The sequence below is a fragment of the Moschus berezovskii genome, chromosome 14 (assembly GCF_049115385.1).
Source record: "Moschus berezovskii isolate FMDL1 chromosome 14, NW_MosBer_1.0, whole genome shotgun sequence".
Classification (NCBI taxonomy): Eukaryota; Metazoa; Chordata; class Mammalia; order Artiodactyla; family Moschidae; genus Moschus; species Moschus berezovskii.
Window position 1 is genome coordinate 20897188 of NC_142473.1, and position 19566 is coordinate 20916753.

Consider the following 19566-nt stretch of genomic DNA (forward strand, 5'->3'; position numbering starts at 1 on the left):
TTTGTATCCCTTTACAACTGGGAAGCATTTATCTCTCCTAAATTCTTTCGTGGGAATAAGAAAAGAAGGTCTTTTCCATAATCACTGTCAAGAATACTGAAAGAACACAGTAATGTAGGGAACTTTCAGGATTGGAACAAGCTGTAGGGCATCTTCCCTTGCACTTTGGGTTATAACTTCTACTATAACACACACACCATTAATGGTCTACAGTGGTACTCCTTTGCTGAAGAAACCTGCTTTTTCCTCCCTTAGTGAGACTCTTAGTATGTCGCTAAACAACTTGCGAGGAATTCCTCTGTTGACCAAGATTTCAAGCCTCTAAGTTTTACATTATGCTGAAAGAGACAAGTCTCTTCTCTTGTAAGACCATGCACATTGAAGCTGAACAATTCGGTGTACAGATATTTTTCATTTAGAGAAGACTTTTCCAGCAAAGACCCACTGCAGTTACATCACAGGCTCCACCTCCGCCTCCCAGGCTGCTTCTCCCCCGCCTGTTAGTGAGGACAGTATGTCTCACTGTGCTTGATGAAGAAAAGGAATCCCCGAATGAAAGACATATATTTCTTCTATTGTGTTTTCAAAATTAAAATTTCAAAAAATTTTAATTACTACATAAATGCAAGGACTTAATTCAGGAATAGTGTTGATAATGACTGAATGTCAGCTTTCCGAGAAATCTGGGGCAACATTACAGTATTCTCTCTGCTGAAATTATTGATAGATGGTATTAGGAGGGAATTCTATGAATTTAACAAAATAAGTAAAAATTTTGTATAAGAAACAGCATTTCCTAAAGTATGTTACTGACTTGCTCAGAAAGTAACCCAGTGTCATTAACAGACATAAAATATGGCCAGTTGAAAAGTTTGAGAGCTCAGATACAAACCTCCAGGTGCTCTAAAGAAGCATTCTTTGAGTCCTGTGAGAATTTTTAGAGTCACTGGTAAAGCTGTCAGATTTAGCAAATAAAAATATAACCTGCTCATGAGTTAAATTTGAATTTCAGATAAACAATGAATAATTGTTTTTAGTATAAGTACATCCCATGCACAATTTGAGGTATACTTATCTAAAAATTGTTTTATTTGTTGTTCATCTGAAATCAGTTTTGACTGAGCAGCCTGTATTTTATCTGGCAACTCTCTAGTCACTGGAAATGTTTCAGTCCTCTTTTTGGGGTCACTGTGTTTTGAAAAATGAAAGTGGAGCAGAAATCATATGCTTTTCTACAGACAATCTGGGACAAGTCCAGTTCTGGTTCAAGCTATTGAAAATAACTCATGCTTAAAAGTGAGATGCATACACATTCTGATTCACCTTGTTGTACAGCAGAAACTAACACAACATTGTAAAGCAATTATATTCCAACTTTAAAAAATTTTTAAATACTTTTAAAAAGTGAATCATTCAACACATCTCTGCTTGCTAGATTTAGTGAGAGGTGCCAAAAGATACAAAGATGAGTAAGGGAAGTGGGGGTAGAGGAAGAGCTCTGCATCATAAGATATGAGACTTCCAGGGTCCACTCGAGGAGCCTGGGAAAGCCTCTGAATTCTGCTTAGAGGCTCTAGTCAAAAATGACAAGCAGTTTTGACAGGTCTGACCTTGAGTGAGAGAGATCTTACCCTGGGAGGCAAGGAATAAAGAAATTCGTGCCTTTATACCTAATGGAGTGGAGCTAGAGGTTGACGGCCTCAGTCAGAGGACAAAGAAGCCTGCTGAGAATGAGGAAAATGAAAAGGGAACGCTAAAGGACATTACATAGTTGGTGATGGGAATGGAAAATGGAGCTGCAAAGGGACAAGTCCAAGGATTGGTAAACAGTACTTGGGTGAATGCATCTCACTGCGTTTAAAAAAATAGTTGGTTTGCCTTTTGACTAATACTTAAAGGGCTTCTTCACAATTCTGCTACCTTCCTGGTTTCCTCAGGTAAAAAAAAAAAATCATCATCAAACAAATCTGGTGTATAGTATTTTAAAGTTTTGTTATTTTTATGTAAAGGATGATATTTAAATTTGATATTTATGATGCTGATCAATATTTGGTTGCTTTCGCACATATTCCTGAAATAAGATAAGCAGATGTTTTGGCTTTAGCAAGTCTGTTGCTTCAAATAGGAAAAGATACTAAGTTGCAATCATTTTCTGATTTAGTCCAGCTATCTTTAAGGAAACAGATTCTGATAATGGAAAAAAAAATGTAGTTTTACAGAAACAGAACTATGTGAAAATGACCATATGCTTATAGTACTAGAAAATACCTACTCAGAATATTTCAAATGAAGTTAATTCCAAAAACACACATATTTGTGTCTTTGAAGACCCAGTGGGTACTTTCACTGTTGATAATTATAGGAATTTCCCAGGGAAGTTGAAGATCAAACCACTATGGTGCAAGTAGAGAACAGAAAATCCCCTTTTTCTGAAAGTTCCTGTTTGCCAGTCTCAAGCAAATGATGATAAAGTGCCATTCTAGATTGCATGTCTGTCAACAGATATAGTTGTCTCTAGGGACCATTTTCAGAAAGCCTCATATGATTGAATACACATGCAGTGCTGTGCTGTGCTTGGTAGCTCAGTCATGTCCAACTATTTGGGACCCCCATGGACTGCAGCCTGCCAGGCTCCTGTGTCCATGGGGATTCTCCAGGCAAGAATGCTGGAGTGGGTTGCCATGCCTTCCTCTAGGGGATCTTCCCAAGCCAGGGATCGAACCGAGGCCTCCCATATTGCAAGCAGATGCTTTACCGTCTGAGCCACCAGGCGCAAGAATGCTAAAGTGGATAGCCTACCCCTTCTTCAGGGAATCTTCTTGACCCAGGAATTGAACTGGGGTCTCCTGCATTGCAGGTGGATTCTTTACTAGCTGAGCTACCAGGGAAGCCCTGAGTATCCATATGTATGGTTAAATATCTACTTTATATTACAGTAAATAAGCATATAAAATATAAACTTTAAATTACAGTAAGTTTTTAAAATCACAGAATTACTCTATGCTAAAATGTGTAGTGAAGCAGTTAATTCAGGTTTTTCTTATCAAATGATTATTCCTTAAAAACAGAACAGAAAACACTCTATATCAAGTATTTATTTGTATTGTTCCTCTTTGTAGTGTCTGGCAAACATATCCTGCCTTATAATTCTGATAGTACATGAGAAAAAGAGTGATCAAAGACATATTGAAGTTGCCAAAATCTCAAAGCAATCAGACTACAGTTTCTATTTTCAGCAGGGTTTCACTTATTAAAATGATATGACTTGTTAAAGAAAGCCTTACTTCAGTGATCTCTAAAGACAGCTTATGCGAACTGTCACCCAGAAAGAGCTTTAACTGAAATTGTGTGCTCAGTTCACATTCTAAGTCTTCAGTAAATAGTCTGAATTTAGAGAATCTGAAGACAGTATGTTTTTGCATCCCAGGAACTGTTAGCCCTCCAGTTCATTTATGCTGACCATAAGCAAGTCTTATTTAACATCAGTTTCTGTGCTGTAAAATGAAAAATACGCACATTTCAAAAGAGAATATTCTGTCAACTCCAATCATCTTTGTCTATAAAATAAACATTAACTGTGTTCTAAGGGATAAATAGCTTTAATCTCATTGTAATTAGACAATTTCTATATTGTCTGTGTACAGTCTGTAATGTTTTTGATGCCATCAGAATAATTCAGAATTTGCTATGTTTGATCTTTTGCTTTTTTTTTTATATAAATCAAGATGATGTGGTAAATGTTTAAGGAGAGCTCATTCATTTCAGTTCAGTTCAGTCGCTCAGTCGTGTCCGACTCTTTGCGACCCCATGAATCACAGCACACCAGGCCTCCCTGTCCATCACCAACTCCCAGAGTTCACTTAAACCCACGTCCCTCGAGTCGGTGATGCCATCCATCCATCTCATTCTCTGTCATCGCCTTCTCCTCCCACCCCCAGTCCCTCCCAGCATCAGAGTCTTTTCCAGTGAGTCAACTCGTCGCATGAGGTGGCCAAAGTATTGGAGTTTCAGCTTTAGCATCAGTCCTTTCAATGAACACCCAGGACTGATCTCCTTGAGGATGGACTGGTTGGATCTCCTTGCAGTCCAAGGGACTCTCAAGAGTCTTCTCGAACACCACAGTTCAAAAGCATCAATTCTTCGGTGATCAGCTTTCTTCACAGTCCAACTCTCACATCCATACATGAGCACGGGAAAAACCATAACTGTGACTAGACGGAACTTTGTTGGCAAAGTAATGTCTCTGCTTTTTAATATGCTATCTAGGTTATTGCTGCTGCTAAGTCACTTCAGTCGTGTCCGACTCTGTGCGACCCCATAGACGGCAGCCTACCAGGCTCCCCCATCCCTGGGATTCTCCAGGCAAGAACACTGGAGTGGGTTGCCATTTCCTTCTCCAATGTGTGAAAGTGAAAAGTGAAAGTGAAGTCGCTCAGTCATGTCCAACTCATAGCAATCCCATGGACTGCAGCCTACCAGGCTCCTCCATCCATGGGATTTTCTAGGCAAGAGTACTGGAGTGGCTTGCCATTGCCTTCTCCGATAGTTATTAAACCCCCTTAAAATCAGTTTCAAACAAGCTAATGACTACAGATTCAAAAGTCTTTACATAACTTTTAAATGCAGTTTCCATTTTAATTATTGGGATTGGGACTTTGTTAATTAGAATGTGTGGTATAAAGTCTTATTTCAGCTGATATAACTCTCAGTCCTTTTTCCCTTGTATAAGTAAAGCTGCCATATGTTTAGAAGCCTTCATTCATAATGAAACTAATAACTTATTTATACCAAGGCTGCTTTTTGGTTTAGCAAGTGTCATCAATGATAACATAAACTCTGTTCCTTATTTTTTTTTTTTACATTACAGTTTGGCATTATAAATATTTTAAGTGTGAATCAGTCTCTGGCATGAATTAACTATACAATGTATATTTCTTTCTTTTGCTTCAGAAGAAGAATCAAAATGCTGTACCCTTCAGTATTTGAAAGCCAGATTTTCTGAAGAGTCTGTATTCTAGTAGAACAGTTACATTTTACTTTCACATTTTCTCTGGTCTTAGAATCCATTTAGATTAGCAAATATCTTAAAACAGTTGTTTTTAATTGAGAAGTTTTATCATATATTCTTTAAAATGGTAAGCATTTATCAAAGCTATTTAATTAATATATATTATGAACATCATTAATCATAACAGTTGTAAATATATATTCACCCAACATAGGGCCACCTAAATAGATAACTTAAAACTTTGAAAGCTTACATTAAAATATCTGGCATAGAAATTTGATTTTCATATTCTGTCTCATGTATGATCTGTATGTAGCCCAATATGTGAACTAGTACATGAAAATCAAGACATAAAACAGAAGGATTGGGTTATAGTTTTTGATGTTTTTGTATTAAGTATTTCTATTATTCCTTTAAATTGTAGATAACCTAGAATATTTAAAATAGAGACAGACTCATAAAATTTTAACATCTGCACCAACCTTCTGGAATACATTTGTCGACTAGACTCTTGAGTAATTTTTGTAGATGAAATGAAAAAATGAGATCTGGGATGAGATCTAATAGCTGGATTCTTCAGCTGTAACCAAAGAATGTTTCTAAGTGTGAAAGGCACAGAGAAGCTTGTTTCTGTTGGCCTGTTTCAGATCTCTTCACTTGACCCTGACATTTCTACAATTTTGTCAATGGCTCATATATACTTGGGCTTCCCAGGTGGCTCAATGATGAAGAACTCCCCTGCCAATGCAGGAGATGCTGGAAAGACATGGGCTCGATCCCTGGGTCAGGAAGATCCTCTGGAGGAGGAAATGGCAACCCACTCCAGCATTCTTGCTGGGAAAATCCCATGGACAGAGGAGCCTGGCAGGCTACAGTCCATGGGGTTGCAAAGAGTCAGATGCAACTGAGGGACTGAGTACACACACAAAGAGATAGACTCTACATATATCAGGTTTGTGGATAATGCAAAGCTCCAAGAACTAGTGAATTTGGATGACAATCAAGGTTACACTTAATATCCCTTAGCCCAGAGCAAGAGCTGAAACTAAAATTATGTGCAGAAAGAGTTGGTTTCATTTAGTTTCTAAAATTAGTTGCCTAAGGTCAGGGAGTGGAAGTCCTTCTTTAACAACAGTTTGAGTTATAAAAGTTAGTTCACTTGAGTATTAAGCAACAGTAGAGAAGAAATTAATGCTTTCTTTGGTTGGATTCATAGAGTCCATATGAAAAAGATAAAAAAACAGACACTATTAACACATTATGCTGAAAGTGATGCATTTTGGGCCATCTATCAGGAAATGTAAGAAGGGAATGACTGACTCTTGTGAGCCTGGATAGGATGTTGGCACATATGACCTTAAAATCACCTCCTAAATCTGATTATGCATTTTACATGGAGTTCTTAGGCACTTATATATGAATCTGCCAACATCTAATTAACTTAGTACCATTTATGTAGCACATAACTATTGTGCATCCTTTCCTTGATTAATAATGAATATCTCTCCTCATTCTTTTCTACTTAAAGATTATTCCTTAATTAACCAATCATCACTTAAATGCTTCTACTTTGTGACCACAAGTGGGTTCACCTAGTTAAGATCAGACTTTAAATTCTTAGATAAAATAACATGTTCTTTGAATAGCCACAGAGTAGTCACAAAAGATCATGTCCAGGTTCTAACATAAAATGGCACAAACTAGACAAAGATGAAAGGCAGACATGTATTCACTCAGTGTATTCTGTGTGTACTCTGTCTGCAGTGTGTTTTGGCGTTCAAAGGTATTTGTTTATAGAGTGGACATCCATCTTTACTCTTGAACACTGCTGTCTGAACCCCTTTCCTATGTTGAGGGGGCTGTCTCACATTATGAGACAGAGGCCGCTTCTCACATAGCAGCTAAAAGTGCCAGATACTTTCTCTCCCAGGCATCCTTGCGTGGGATAAGATATGGACTCATGAGAGACATGGACCCAGACTCTGCCCCAGTGGCACATATTTTTTTGGCAACACTCTTGATCAGTCCTGGGGAGGGGTCAGTGGAGCCAGCTATTGAGTCTGGACCTGATAATGGAAGTAAAGGTGTCTTTATTAGACTGGCTTTATGTTGTTATTTTAAGCATTATTTTTTTCTCCATATCCTCTAAACCCAGTTCTCCAGCCCTCCTGGAGATTCTGTAGATTACTTCCTTTTCTGCTTAAATAGACAGAGCTAGTTTCCATTCCTTGTGATAATAAAAAACCCTGACTGGTACAAGGCAAACAAGTCCATGCTTACATTGGCATTTTAGTCAGTCACTGGAACCTACTGAGTACAAAGTACTCAGAAAAGCTCAAAAGGAAATATTTATTCATTTCTGAGTATTTCTGTAACAGGCATCTTGCTTGGCATTTGGTAGGAAAGGCAAGCAAAACTGGTATTTTCAAATTAGTGCTATGAGGACAAGTAGGAGAAGATAGGGATGCCACTGTCAAACTTTGATAAAGGCAGATATTCTTTGAATTCCTGATTCTCAAGATTGATTTAGTGCAGGGATGAAAGGTTGGGGTGAGAAAGAATGCTTTGGGGGAAAAATATATGTTTCATCAATTCTAAGAGTCAGATTGTTCATCTTAACATTTATAAAATTAGAAAATATTAGAAAAATTAGAAAATCTAGTGTGTCTTGTTTTAATTGCCACTTGTTTTTCCTCAACTCATCTAACATATTTCACCAAATCTAAGATGTCATTGAATATATACTACTACATTTTTACTATTAAGAAAAAAGGCTCTGTAAGTAATTACTAAAAAATGATGATATGTAACAGCATACTGGGGGCTCTAGCGTAGATTTAAAGAGAACTTAAGATAATTAGGTCAGTCATGGAAATGTTGTGAGTTAAACACCAAATTCCCTTTCGTTGTTCTAGTAGTCTCCCAAAGCTGTTAAAGAATAGTAGATTTATGTCATGAACAAATTCAGGTACTAATCATTTTAGCTTTGTTTGACTATAAAATATGGCTTACAGTGATTCTCAGTTTGTGGATGGCACATTTATTTTTGATGACTTTTCTATTTGTACAAAAGTCAACAGAATAACATAATGGATCCTAGTATTCAACAATTATCAATTCGTGATCAATGCTGTTCGATTTTTAGCCCCTATTCTCTATCCACCCAATTTTATTTTGAAGCAAATCTCAGACATCATACCATACCATTTGTAAATATTTCAGTGTATGTCTCTAAAACACATACTCAAAATATAGTTTCTACTTTCCTAGAAATAAAATTTATAGTTTGTAGCACATTTTTCGGAGAAGGCAATGGCAAGCCACTCCAGTACTCTTGCCTAGAAAATCCCATGGATGGAGGAGCCTGGTAGGCTGCAGTCCATGGGGTCACTATGAGTCAGACATGACTGAGCAACTTCACTTTCACTTTTCACCTTCACACATTGGAGAAGGAAATGGCAACTCACTCCAGTGTTCTTGCCTGGAGAATCTCAGGGACAGGGGAGCCTGGTGGGCTGCCGTCTGTGGGGTCACACAGAGTCGGACACGACTGAAGTGACTTAGCAGTAGCAGCACATTTTTAAATAAACAAATTGTGTGCTTATTGTAATTAGGTTTTAAGCTACCTTTTGGGGGAGGTTTTTAAAAAGAAAACCATATGAAGAATACTTCAGTGTCCACTGATTTCTTTTTAAGACATTTATATGATGCTAGTAGGTCATATCATTATCCTGCAGTAATATCTATCTTGATTTTCCACTCTGCAACTTTCTTTTGAATATGTTCTCTAGTTGAAGATTTGTTTAAAGAATATACTGCTGTTCTTGCCATTTCCAAAGCAACCTTCAGAAATGTCATATCTATTCTGTTATAGAGGAGGATTCCTAGTTATTATATCAAATGACTTGAACTGTGTCAACATTTGTCCATTCAAACTCTTCCACTTTCCCATTAAATGTTTTCAATACATTTTGTGTCAAATTCAACAAACAACCTACAGTGTGTGGTCTGGTGGCATACTATTCTAAAGTAACTTGGTCGTTTTAAATCCATCTACTTGATGTAAGCAACTGACTAGTTCCTTGAACCTTAGTTTCTTCTTTTTTGTTTTTTTAAAGTGTGGGTTCACGGGGTTTAAGGCCATTGGACCTCAGGAGGCTGGAAACACCACCTTATGTATGTCACCTTTTTTTAAAAAAACAGTTTTGGTCATTAATCATAGTACTCCATATCATTTAAAACATCATATAATTATACAGTATTATAATGTAAAATAGACCTGTTGCCCAGTCCTTCTCCATTCCACTTGTGTTTCTCAGGTATACTCACTTTAATGCTTTTAGCTTTTTTTTTTTTTAATTAATTAATTAATTTATTTATTTTTTTTTTTTATTTTACAATATTATATTGGTTGGTTTTGCCATACATTGACATGAATTCGCCCCAGGTGTACATGAGTTCCCCCTCCTGAACCCCCCTCTCACCTCCCTCCTCCCTTTATCCTCCCTCTTGGTCATCCCCGCACACCAGCCCCGAGTATCCTGTACCATGCATTGACCCTGAACTGCTGATTCGTTTCACATATGACAACATACATGTTTCAATGTCATTCTCTCAAAGCATCCCACCCTCACCCTCTCCCACAAAGTCCCAAGCTTATTCTTCTGGTGTATTCCACCTTACTTTTAAATAATATGCTAGTATTGCTATTTCTCAATATTTAAAAATATCATATCTACTGATTTTCTACTATGGAAATGAAGATTTAACTTTCATACTTAACATCTTTCCCTTATATACATTCTGTTCTCTTTCCTCAGTTCTCCCATTATCTCTGTTTTTACCTAAGAGAATTTCTTATGTATCTTGGTTTGGATGGTTTTCTGAAGGGTAAATCTGAGGACTAGTAATCTGTCTGCCACTGTTCTGGGAGCTGAATGGGAGAAGAAGCCTGGATAAATCTCACCTTTATCATGTAGACTTTTGTTTAACTTCCTAATATTCAGTATAGAACTCAGCCTCATTTCTTATTTCTAGAAGTTCAGAACCTATTTAGCTCATCTCCTTCAATAATTAATCTCACCTATTCTGATGGAATGGAAAGGGGTTATGCCTATATGCCTATAATGAAAACTTCAATCAAGTTGTGTTGATTTATTCTGCATTCCCATTTTTAGAGGATTTTGGTACCCCTAACTCCTAAACTTGACTGAGATTCTGTACTCTGAATTATATTGCCTTTGGGTTACTTCCCTCACTGTAGGTTTACTCAGGTAGGTGAAGTAAATTACCATTTGCTTATCTTTCAGCTTCCAGATTCTGCTGACATCTCATGTGCACTCCTGTTGCCCTTAGCTTTATGTATTTATGCTTTTTGATTTCTTTACATTAGTTGGATTCAGTTCAGTTGCTCAGTCGTGTCTGACTCCTTGTGACCCCATGGACTGCAGCATGCCAGGCTTCCCTGTCCATCACCAACTTGGGAAGCTTGCTCAAACTCATGTCCATCAAGTCGCTGATGCCATGCAACCCTCTCATCCTCTGTTGTCCGTTTCTCCTGCCTTCAATCTTTCCCAGCATCAGGGTCTTTTCAAACAAGTCAGTTCTTCGCATCAGGTGGCCAAAGTATTGGAGTTTCAGCCTCAGCATCAGTCCTTCCAATGAATATTCAGTACTGATTTCCTTTAGTACTGACTGGTTTGACCTCCTTGCAGTCCAAGGGACTCTCAAGAGTCTTCTCCAGCACCACAGTTCAAAAACATCAATTCTTCAGTGCTCAACTTGCTTTATAGTCCAACTGTTACATTGATACATGACTACTGGAAAAACCATAGCTTTGACTAGATGGACCTTTGTTGGCAAAGTAATGTCTCTGCTTTTTAATATGCTGTCTAGGTTGGTCATAGTTGGATTATGTGTTGGATTACATGTGTTTTATTTGTCGTGTTTATACAGAAGTCTATAAACATGTTTAGATGGCAAAAATACACAGAAGAACTATACAAAAAAGATCTTAATGATGCAGATAACCACAATGGTGTGATCATTCACCTGGAGTCAGACGTCCTGGAATGCGAAGTCAAGTGGGCCTTAGGAAGCATCACTACAAATAAAACTAACAAAGGTGATGGAATTCCAGCTGAGCTATTTCAAATCCTAAAAGATGATGCTGTGAAAGTGCTGCACTCAATATGCCAGCAAATTTGGAAAACTCAGCAGTGACCACAGGACTGGAAAAGATCAGTCTTCATTCCAATCCCAAAGAAAGGCAATGCCAAAGAATGTTCAAACTACCACACGATTGCACACATCTCACACACTAGCAAAGTAATGCTTAAAATTCTCCAAGCCAGGCTTCAACAGTATGTGAACCATGAACTTCCACAGAACATGTACCGTGAATTTCCAGATGTTCAAGCTGGATTTAGAAAATGCAGAGGAACCAGAGATCAAATTGCCAGCATCTGTTGGGTGATAGAGAAAGCAAGAGAATTCCAGAAAAAATCTACTTCTGCTTTATTGATTATGCCAAAGCCTTTGACTGTGTGGATCACAACAAACTGGAAAATTCTTCAAGAGATGGGACTACCAGATGACCTTACCTGCCTCCTGAGAAATCTGTTTGTAGGTCAAGAAGCAACAGTTAGAACTGGACATGGGACAACAGACTGGTTCCAGATTGGCAAAGGAGTACGTCAGGGCTGTATATTGTCACTCTGCTTATTTAACTTCTGTGAAAAGTACATCATGCGAAATGCCAGGCTGGGTGAAGCTCAAGCTGGAGTCAAGATTGCTGGGAGAAGTATCAATAACTTTGGACATGCAGTTGACACCACCCTAGTGGCAGAAAGCAAAGAGGAACTAGAGTCTCTTGACAAAAGTGAAAGAGGAGTGTGAAAAAGCTCAGAGCTTCTATATTGACTTCAGAAAGGGCAGTAAACCCCTTAGGTGAAATATGCTAGATTTCACATTGCTTGTGGGCAAAGACTGTTTTACTTATTTTGAGTCTCTAGTGAACGTAATAAGTGTACAATGATGTTTATTGACTAGAATTAAGAACTGAGGTTTCTTCCTACCAATTGGCTGTCTGTCCTTGGATAAATCATTTATTGAATTTGTTTGAGGCCACACAAGGTCACTTAGGAAAGGTATAGCAGAAGAATAGGAACATTGGGGAACACCTGTACTTAAAGGGCAGGCAGAGGAAGAGTGTGAGATAGACAGAAAATCAGGGAAACATGGAAGCCAAAAGCAGACCTTTTAAGAAGTAGTGTCACATGAAATCATATCAAATGAAGATAAGAAAATAGAGCTTGGATTAGACCATGCTCTGCCTTCAACCAAACATATATATACTCACTCAGTCTATGTATAGATAAATGTTTATCATTCCTGAGATGTTTATGGTCAGAGTGATCTTTGTAGTATAAGGAAGTAGTCTTGAACCCTGTGTATAGGTGAGAATGTGAATGGAATGACTGTGATGACTATGAGAGGGGAAGGGAACCAGAGCTCAGAGAGACTATGCAGTATAGAGTTGGGAGGCTGTTTTTGAGGCTAAGAAGGATGGGAGTTAGTCATATGTAATCACCCCATAACATATTATAGACTTAATTAACTTGATTTACCTGGAGAAGGAAATGGCAATCTACTTCAGTATTCTTGCCTAGAGAATCCCATGGACAGAGGAGCCTGGTGGGCTACAGTCCATGGGGTCTCAAAGAGTCAGCCATGACTTAGTGACTAAATAATAACCTGGTTTAACCTGAATAAAAATATTTGAGTCAGAAAATATGTTTTATGTTTCATCATACTGCAATCATGGTGATTGCAGCCATGAAATTAAAAGATGCTTACTCCTTGGAAGGAAAGTTATGACCAACCTAGACAGCATGTTAAAAAGCAGAGACATTACTTTGCCAACAAAGGTCCATCTAGTCTCACATCCATGTATGGATGTGAGAGTCGGACTATAAAGAAAGCTGAGCACCGAAGAATTGATGCTTTTGAACTGTGGTGTTGGAGAAGACTCTTGAGAATCCCTTGGACTTCAAGGAGATTCAACCAGTCCATCCTAAAGGAGATCAGTCCTGGGTGTCCATTGGAAGGACTGATGCTGAGGCTGAAACTCCAATACTTTGGCCACCTCATGCGAAGAGCTAACTCATTTGAAAAGACCCTGATGCTGGGAAAGATTTAGGGCAGGAGCAGAAGGGGATGACAGAGGATGAGATGGTTTGATGGCATCAGTGACTCAATGGACATGGGTTTGGGTGGACTCCGGGAGTTGGCAATGGACAGGGAGGCCTGGCGTGCTGCGGTTCATGGGGTTGCAAAGAGTCGGACACGACTGAGTGACTGAACTGAACTGAAGTTTCATCAAGTTAAAGTCAGCAGGCTGGTATATAAAATACTTGAGAAGTCTATCAAGGCTACTATTTTGTTAGAGTGCTGTGCAAACAAAAAGTAAATTCAAATTTTCCCTGAGCTTAGGCCATGCCCAGCCACTTCAGAAATGCTGTTTTGGCTATGAAGGAGTAGATTAACTCAGGACCACTTATGAAAACACAATTAAAAGGACATTTCTCACCAGTAGTGTCTCAGAGTATCGTACATTGCATACCAATTATGATTTATTCCTGTCTTTTATATAGATTTTCTAGTTAACATTAATTAGTATATTAACAGGTGTGCCTCCTTTAAAACAAAGCTAGATTTAAAAAGTAAAGTAATTTCCTTTTCTTTCTATAGAAAACATTTCATTTCAGTTCAGTTCAGTCGATCAGTCATGTCCGACTCTTTGCGACCCCATGAATCACAGCACACCAAGCCTCCCTGTCAGTAACCAACTCCCGGAGTTCACTCAAACTCATGTCCATCGAGTCGGTGATACCATCCAGCCATCTCATTCTCTGTCGTCCCCATCTCCTCCTACCCCCAATCCCTCCCAGCATCAGAGTCTTTTCCAGTGAGTCAACTGGTTGCATGAGGTGGCCAAAGTATTGGAGTTTCAGCTTTAGCATCAGTCCTTCCAATGAACACCCAGGACTGATCTCCTTTAGAATGGACTGATTGGATCTCCTTGAAGTCCAAGAGACTCTCAAGAGTCTTCTCCAACACCACAGTTCAAAAGCATCAATTCTTCGGCGATCAGCTTTCTTCACAGTCCAACTCTCACATCCATACATGACCATGGGAAAAACCATAGCCTTGACTAGATGGTTGGCAAAGTAATATGTCTGCTTTTTAATATGCTATCTAGGTTGGTCATAACTTTCCTTCCAAGGAGCAAGCGTCTTTTAATTTAATGACTGCGATCAGCATCTGCAGTGATTTTGGAGCCCCCAAAAATAAAGTCTGACACTGTTTCCACTGCTTCCCCATCTATTTCCCATGAAGCGATGGGACCAGATGCCATGATCTTCGTTTTCTGACTGTTGAGCTTCAAGCCACCCTTTTCACTCTCCTCTTTCACTTTCATCAAGAGGCTTTTGAGTTCCTCTTCACTTTCTGCCATAAAGGTGGTGTCATCTACGTATCTGAGGTTACTGATATTTCTCCCGGCAATCTTGATTCCAGCTTGTGCTTCTTCCAGCCCAGCGTTCCTCATGATGTACTCTGCATATAAGTTAAATAAGCAGGGTGACAATATACAACCTTGACATACTCCTTTTCCCATTAGAGAAGTTATTTAATGAGCACCCAGTGAGCAGGGACTTAAATACCGTTTGCAAAATGCTTTCTTCTACCATCCAAAGCCATTTTTCTTGTTTCTTCTTTCAGTTCAGTTCAGTTTCTTCTTTGCTGCTGCTACTGCTGCTGCTGCTGCTACTGCTAAGTCACTTCAGTCGTGTCCGACTCTGCGTGACCCCATAGATGTAAGCCCACCAGGCTCCCCCGTCCCTGGGATTCTCCAGGCAAGAACACTGTAGTGGGTTGCCATTTCCTTCTCCAATGTGTGAAAGTGAAAGTGAAGTCGCTCAGTCGTGTCCGACCCTTAGCGACCCCATGGACTACAGCCTACCAGGCTCCTCCATCCATGGGATTTTCTAGGCAATAGTACTGGAGTGGCTTGCCATTGTCTTCTCCGAGTTTCTTCTTTAGGGGCAGATAATTAGAACTAATTGCTATTTTTGTTTCCTGTTTGGAGAACAAATAGTTAGGAATAATTACTATCTTCCTTCCTGCCACTTGTCCTACACAACCAGCAAGTCAGTTTGATTCTACCTTTGAATTATTTTTTACTTCTGTTTGCTTATCTTTATCACCATCTTTGGTGTGCCAGTTCAGGTCACAACCTGCCAGAATTTATCTAAACAGTCTCCTATGTGATTCTTGACAAAATGAGCTTTTACTGTAGGGGAGGATATAATAAGAATGACAAAACATTAATAATAATACTAGAAATGAGTAGCAACTCATTGATTGCATGTTACATTTAACTATGCTGTGCTTTGGTTGATTTGCTTCTCAGAGAAATCCTTCTAAAGGTAGTTGTGATTTCTCTCCCCATCTAACTGAACCCCAGAGTGGTTAAGCAACTTGTCTAAAGCCATTTGACTATTGGTGAAACTCAGACATGAATTCTGTCTCCAAAACTTGTGCTCTTAACCACCATATTCTCTGCCATATTTGACAAATTTCCCTTAAATAGTGAGGATTTTTTGTAGTATTAAACTACGTTGCCTTACCCAGAAAGGGCTTCCCCTGTGGCTCAGTGGTAAAGAATCCACCTGCAGTTCAGCAGCTGCAGGAGATTTGGGTTCGATCCTTGGAGGAGGGCATGGCAACCCACTCCAGTATTCTTGCCTGGGAAGGTCATTGGACAGAGGAACCTGGTGGATTACAGTCCATTGGGTTGCAAAGAGTAGGATACAACTGAAGCAACACAATTTAGCACGCATGCACATGTTACCCAGAACAGTACTCACACACAAATATTCAAGAAGTTTTTGTTTTGTTTTCATGGAAAGACTCAGGAACCACTAGGTCATGAAGCTGAAGTATTGTGATACTTCACTTATCCTGCATCATTATGAATGTTTTTTTTTTTAGGTAAACCAGTTTTCTAGCTATCTGAAATTAAACCATTAAGTATAATTTTTAAAAATTTTTATAAAAATGTTTCTGAAATGTACTCCATTTTTTATTGCCTTAGTACTATGACAATCCTAATTTAATGTTATCCTGATGACAAAAAGTATTGTTAGGAACAACAAATGTTGCATATGCTATTTATTTATCATTTCCTCTGGGTTGTAGTTTTAATTACCATTTATATGCTGAGGAAACCCAAATGTTTGTATACAAATAAAATTTCTCTCCTGACCTTCAGAAACATGTATATCTACAATCCCTCTTGAGCCTGAAAATTCAAAATGAACCTAAGATCCCCAGATACATCCAGACCTCCAAATCTGCATTTCAAAAATTCCATGTCTTACTGGAAAATTCCACTGTCTACCTAGTTGCTAGCCATAAACATGGGCATAATGTTTGACTCCTCCTTTTCCTTCACTAACCAGCCTCAATCAGTCAATTAACAAAAGTCCTATTGATTTTACCTTCTAAATATCGCTCAGATCCATCACAATTTGTCTCTGTCTTTTGCCTTGTCCTGCCATTGTTATGTTTGCCTGGATGACTGTAACAACCTTAAAAATGATGCACCTACTTACATTTCACCACAATCTAATTTATTCTCCATACTACAGTGAGATTACATTTTTAAGACGACAACTCTGATCATGTCACATCCCAGTCTATAACTTTCATTAGTTCTTTACTGTGGGATAAGTTTCAAAGGTGTTTAATATCACATAAAGCCTTCAATGACCTGATCCTTTCTTGACCATCCATATTTTGCCATCTCAGTTTTTACCTGTTCTTCTCGTTGAGCACTACACTAGGTCATATTGAATGTTTTCCCCTCCATACATCGTGTATAATATATTCTTGCTTCTAGGATTTTGCATGTGTTATTTGGCGGAACCCCCGATCCCTATGTCTAAGGTAAGCATCTCTTACATTCACTGTCACAGCACCCATTTTCACTTGTAGTATTGTGGTTAAGTACCTATTTGTTTTTGTATTGATATACCATCTTCCATTTTCTCTTCCTTAAGACTCTTGGGTCTGGAAGATGGGGTTCATAACCTCCTGTTCACCCTGTATCCTTAGTGCCCAACTCTGTGTTTAGAGCATAGTAGGCACTAACATATTGTAATAATTTTTAAAAATAGCTGTAGATTCACAGAAGCATTACAAAGATACTATAGAGTTTCCTTATACTAGTGCCCAGTTTCCTCTATTGTTAAGTGTGTGTGTGTGTGTGTGTGTGTGTGTATGCATGTGTGCTCAGTTGTATTCAACTCTTTGTGACCCCATGAACTGTAGCCTGCCACGCTCCTTTGCCCATGGAATTTTCCAGGCAAGAATACTGGAGCCGGTTGCCATTTCCTTCTCCAGAGGATCTTCCTGACCCAGGGATCTAACCCACATCTCTTGCGTCTCCTTCACTGGCAGGCAGATTCTTTACCCACTGAGCCATTACTCAGTCACAAAAAGGAATAAAACTGGGCCATTTGTAGTGAGGTGAATGGACCTAGAGTCTGTCGTACAGAGTAAAGTAAGTCAGAAAAAGAAAAACAAATATCATATAATATCATATATTAACATATATGTGTGAAATCTAGAAAAAATGGTGCAGATGAACATGTTTGCAAGGGAGGAATAGAGACGCAGATGTAGAGAATGGACATGTGGAAACAGGGGAGAGTGGAACAAATTGGGAGGAGCAGGACTAACATGCATACACTGGCACGTGTAAACAGATAGCTGGGGGAAGCTGCTGTATAGCACAGGGAGCTCACTTTGGTCCTCTGTGATGACCTAGAGGGGTGTGATGCGGGGGTAGGAGGAAGATTTAAGAGGGAGGGATATGTGTATACACATAGCTGATTCACTTTGTTGTATAAAACAAACTAAAACAACATTGTGAAGCAATTACTCTAATTTTTAAAAATCTTATATTAATATGCTACATTTGTCACAACTAATGGACAGATACTGATCCCTGTTAACTAAAATCTATGCTTATCCAGATTTCCCTAGTTTTAACTTAATGTCCTTTTTCTGTCCTAGGATCTGATCTTTGATACCACATTGTATTTATTTATTTTAATTTTAATTGGAGGCTAACTACTTTATAATATTGTATTGGTTCACATTGTATTTAAAAATCATAACTCCATAGGCATCTCTTGACTGGAGATAGGCTCCTCAGACTTTCATTGTTTTTGATCTTGAGAGTTTTGAGGAATACTGGTTATTTCCTGGTATATCCCTCATTAAGTATTTGTCTGATGTTTTTATCATGATTAATGTGGGTTTAAAGGAGGAAAACCCGAGGTACGTTGCTGTTATTTTTCTTTTTTTAAAGGATTTAATTTTTACCCCTCCAAATCTGAAATACACTGATGCTCCAAGAAAGTGCAGTTTTATCAGTTTTGTCAAAGATAAACATCACTGGTTAACAACTTTCATATATTCATAAACCTCATCTTCAATACTATGACATACTTTCTGACAATCACACTGCCTCGATTTTATATCTTTGTAGTTTCCTATTCACCCAGCATCCCAAACACTGAGTCCCACATTCAGACACATCAAGGCCTTCCTAATCCCAACCCTATTCCAAACACATATTCTAAGTAACTAGCCAAAGCTTTGTACATAGCTCACAGATCTCAGCTGTTCACCCCCCACAACTTCTGCATCCTAACTCCACAGGGTATTGACCACAAATCACAAGTCCATGGAGAAAGTCCTACGTCATGTATACTTTTGTCTGAACCTGGACATCTAGAAGGTGGACCAAAACTCTTAGGATTCCTTGGAAGTGGCCAGGCAAGGTTAGTACGTCAATGTGGACTGGGCAGACCAGCACCTGAGAGAAGAGATGATCATCTCCCTGTGGGTTCAGCAAGTTTGCGGTTTTGGGCTGCATTTCTTAAAGTGCCATTTCATTACACTATATCAAGGGTATATACTTTCAACATGAATTATCACTGTAATATTAATTGTTATCATCCACCCAAGTCAATATTCGTCAGCTTTCTCAACTGTAAAGGTACTTCTCCACTTTCCATATTGTACTCAGGAAGTCACTACAGGCATACCTCAGAGATTTTGCAGGCCTGTTTCTAAACCAATGCAATTAAGTGAATCGTAAGAAATTTTTGGTTTGCCAGTGCATATACACATTATGTTTAAACTATATTGTAGTCTATTAAGTGTGCAATGGTGTTATGTCTAAAAAATGTACATGCCTTAATTATTAATATAACGTATTTATTGCTAAAAATGCTGGCCATCATCTGAGCCTTCTGTAAGTCATAATCTTTTCTCTGGTGGACTGTCTTACCTTGATGTTGATGGCTGGCAACTGATCACGGTGGTGGTTAATAAAGATTGGAATGACTGTATCAATTTCTTAAGACAACAGCAAAGTTTGGTGAATCTTAAGACAACAGCAAAGTTTTGGTCTCTCATGA

The 19566-nt window shown here is 38.6% G+C and overlaps 1 protein-coding gene and 1 pseudogene across 5 annotated transcripts in view; one reads left to right on the top strand and one right to left on the bottom strand.

Moving 5' to 3' along the window:
* The window catches only part of ELMOD1 (ELMO domain containing 1), a 104374-nt gene that overhangs the window by 1515 nt on the left and 83293 nt on the right, over window positions 1-19566 (top strand). For 2 of the 5 annotated variants that reach the window (XM_055422951.2, XM_088842907.1), the window contains exon 1: window positions 18800-18924. The exons of the other annotated variants lie outside the window; for them this stretch is intronic. The gene's annotated coding sequence lies outside the window, so the exon portion shown is untranslated. Of the gene's footprint in view, window positions 1-18799; window positions 18925-19566 lie in introns of those variants that run through there. 5 annotated transcript variants of the gene reach the window in all.
* LOC129554927 (rRNA N(6)-adenosine-methyltransferase METTL5 pseudogene) lies at window positions 8651-9152 on the bottom strand (annotated as a pseudogene).